Source organism: Nicotiana tomentosiformis, chromosome 3 (assembly GCF_000390325.3).
Source record: "Nicotiana tomentosiformis chromosome 3, ASM39032v3, whole genome shotgun sequence".
Lineage (NCBI taxonomy): Eukaryota > Viridiplantae > Streptophyta > Magnoliopsida > Solanales > Solanaceae > Nicotiana > Nicotiana tomentosiformis.
Window position 1 is genome coordinate 90,962,636 of NC_090814.1, and position 3,784 is coordinate 90,966,419.

General features: G+C 39.6%; 1 non-coding gene across 1 annotated transcript; it reads left to right on the forward strand.

Annotated features, from left to right (window-relative positions):
• The first annotated feature begins 2,254 nt into the window (after positions 1-2,254).
• LOC117278558 (small nucleolar RNA R71) lies at positions 2,255-2,358 on the forward strand. The gene has a single exon (XR_004508920.1). It is a non-coding gene; the product is annotated as a small nucleolar RNA R71 (small nucleolar RNA).
• Positions 2,359-3,784: the final 1,426 nt, after the last annotated feature.

The window sequence follows — 3,784 nt, forward strand, 5'->3', positions numbered from 1 at the left end:
AGTCTAGTCAAAGCAGTTAAGCAGAGTTAAAATCAAACAATTTAAGGTACTTATAAAATAGTCAAAAATTGAGCCTAAGCGTGACAACTAAAACACTTACTATTCTCAAGGCATAATAAAGTTAAGAGATATTGCATTCAATTCAAATCATAGCACAAGGTTTTCAACTACTCTACAAAAAAAACTAACTATACCCGGTTCAAACAAAACCCTTGGAAAAAAATGCCGGACAAAGAAAAACCAAGGGAAAATTATTACACTACCTATAAAAGAAAATCTTTTTGTCATTTTCCTTTCGACTTTAATCCCTCAAGAAACCTGTCGATGATATCCATAATTTTTATGTTTCTTTTTCAATTACTTATAACTACTACAACTAACAAAACTAACACATATACATACAACATACAAATATCCCCCACCCCATTTTAAGTTGTGGCATGTCCCCATAACACACAATTAAAAAGCATAAGGTAAAGAAAACTTCCCTGAATATCTAGTTGGGGTCTGAGTCAAAGTCGGGCTCTATTCCTCGCCTTCAAACATATGTGCATATCCATCCTGACAACTTCTTCTCATCCTTATTGGGGTACACCCCACACTTATCTTTCTCACCTAGTGCAACCTTCTCTTTAAACCCCTTCACTTTCCACTCAACACTAGCAGCTGGTTTTTCCTTTTGTGCCCCTTTTCTATATCCATCTTAAACATCACAGTTTTCTCACCCACTCTAAGCATGAGTTTTCTCTCGTGTATATCCAATATAGCTCTACCTAGCGCTAAGAATGGTCTTCCTAGGATGAATCTTGTTTTCCTCCATATTCACCACTATAAAGTCCACAGGAAATACGAACTTCCACAGGAAATACGAACTAACACATATTCCACTATCCCCTAGGGTATTAAGGTTGTTTGTTCTGCCAACTGCAAAGATATTGACACCGACCTTATCTCTCCAATCTCCTTCTCCAGTTTCCTGTAAATAGATAGAGGCATTAAGTAAATTGATGCACCAAAATCACATAAAAACTTATCAAACTTTATAGTCCCTAATGAGAAATATATAGTAAAACTCCCTAGATCTCCACACTTTTGTGGGAGCTTAGTTTGCAAGATCGCACCGCAATGTTCTATGAGATTCACCACCGAGGTCTCCTCTATTTTCCTCAGGATTTCCTTCAAGAATTTGGCGTAAGCAGGCATTTGTGAGAGCACTTCTGTGAATGTAAAGTTCACATGAACCTATTTTAGCACATCTAAAATTTTTCAAACTGCTTGTCCAGCTTTTCTCTATATAGCTTTTGAGGGAAAGGTAAAGCAGGCATATGCTCGCTCTTCTCAGGTTCCTCCCTTCTCGATTTTTCTACCTTCTTCTTCTTCTCAGTTTTCATTGGGCCTTTCTTCTTCTTGTCATCATCACTTTTCAGCTGATCCCCACTTTCTTTTGAAATTATCACATCTTTTTGGATTGGGGTGGGATCCTTCAACAGTTTCCCACTTCTCAAGGCCACAACATTCACCGTTTCTTTGGGATTTCTCTCAGTATCAGCGGGGAGTGTTCCTAAAACCCTCTCGGATAATATTGTTGCAATCTGTCCCACTTGTCTCCAGGTTTCGCAAACCAGTGCCCAATTCTTTGATAGCTGCTCCATGAGCGTCCAGTATCTCATATGTCTTGATAGTGAAAGCCTTCATTAGTTCATCTAGACCAGGCTGCATGGACTATTGAGGCTGAAATTACTGCCTTTGCTTATTTTGGTATGCTGGAGCTCCTTGTCCCTACGGTCTAGAGTTATTTTGCTACCAAGCATTCGCAGTACCTCCTGGTGAACTCCATGAAAAATAGGGGTGCCTCTGACCCATTGCATTGAAATTGTAGTTTCCCACAACATTTACTTCCTCATTTGAGGCTTGTCACTTATGAGTAGGGTGTCCTCTTCCACATATATCACAAGCTACGTAAGGCTCACTTTGTATCGAGGCTATGGTCAGCTTCCTTATCTCTTTGGACATAGCATCAAGTTGCACCTGCACAGATGTGTTAGCATCAACCTGGTGAACACCAGTTGATCTTCTTCTTTTCGCACTCTCAGAGGGCCACTGATTAGCATCTTCAGATAACTCATCAAGTGTTGTAATTATCTCCTATGGAGTCTTCTTCATCAACGGGCCTCCATCTATGTTGCTCAATGTTCTACGTGAGGCCGGTGTCAATCCATCCCCAAAGTCCTAGAGTTGCATCCAGAATTCAATTCCGCTATGTTGACACTTTCTAACTATCTCCTTAAACCTCTCCCATGCTTCAAAAACTATTTCATTCTCTTTCTGACAGAAGTTATGGATTTCTCTTCTAAACTTGCCCGTCTTAGCTGGGGAGAAATATTTATCAAGGATTTTCTGGTCATCTCTTCCCATGCTCTAATTGATCCCATGGATAAGCTTCGAAGCCATTGCTTTGCATCATATTTAAGAGAAAAGGGTAATGCCCTTAGATACACTGCATCTTGTGACACACCATTTTATTGAAAGGTGTTCATAATCTCCTTGAAGTCCATTAGATGTGTGTTTGGATCTTTGTTTGGCTTCCCTCTGCAGACACAACAATTCTGAAGGGTTTGATGCAACCCTTGATTTAACTCGAAAATATTTGCTGCAATTAAAGGTGGTCTAAAACTTGATAAACCTTGATTGTAGACCGGTCTAGCATAATCTCCATGTGGTCTCCTAGGCAAGGAAGCTATATTTCCGAACTGGTCTGCAGCCAAGGGTTGATTTTAAGAAATTCTCTGACCCCTCTCTTCTTCGTAGATAATCTGTGCATCTCTAATAGCTGCTTTCTCAGCATCCCATGTAGCTTGTTCTCTTCCTGCTTCTCTCGTAGCCAAATCTACATTATCCTCATTGTTTCCAGCCATAAGCTCTTTGGTTAAGGATTGCCCAACTTTTTCTGATGTCTCGGTAAGATTTTTTTTCTTCCTCAGCAGTGGCAATTGTTTTTCAATTTCTAGCTCACATGGTAGCACTTCCTTCGCAGAAGTTTGAGTCATGCACCAATCTTAGCTTGTAACATGTGCACAGTCAAAGAACACCAACCGTAAAAAGAAAAAAAAGAAAATTAAATATATAAAAAATCCTGAATTAGCACTTCAAACTATTTCAAACACTATTAATTGCCAATCCCCAGTAACGACGCTAAAATTTGACGAGCTCGAAACACACACTTAAGGAATTGGAGTTAAACAAATAGGTGGCATTGATCAGTGATAGTGGTACACCCTCTTTCCAGCTCACTTGGTGAGCCCCACTTCATTTCGGGGTCATATATCTTTTGTGTAATGACACGGCCAGTTGTTTTGAGAGTTGTAGCCCCGTTCCCCCATTTACTGCTCATTTTATACCTTATATATGTTGTGTGACTTGACGGGGTAGTCGGTTCGGGTCCGGAGTGATTTCGGAATAAAATGAGAACTTAGTTACAAGGTTGAAAGCTTAAGTTGAAATGATTGACCGGATGTTGATCTATGAGGAAACGACTCCGAAATGGAGTTTTTATGGTTTTGTTAGCTCCATTGGGTGATTTTAGACTTAGGAGTGTGTCCGGAAAATTATTTGTAAGTCCGTAGTTAAATTAGGCTTGAAATGGCGAAAATAGGAAATTTAAGTTTGGAAGTTTGACCGGGGAGTTGACCTTTTGATATCGGGGTTGGAATCCGATTCTAGAAATTGGAATAGGTTCTTTATTTCATTTATGATTTGTGTGCAAAATTTGAGGCCAATCGGACTT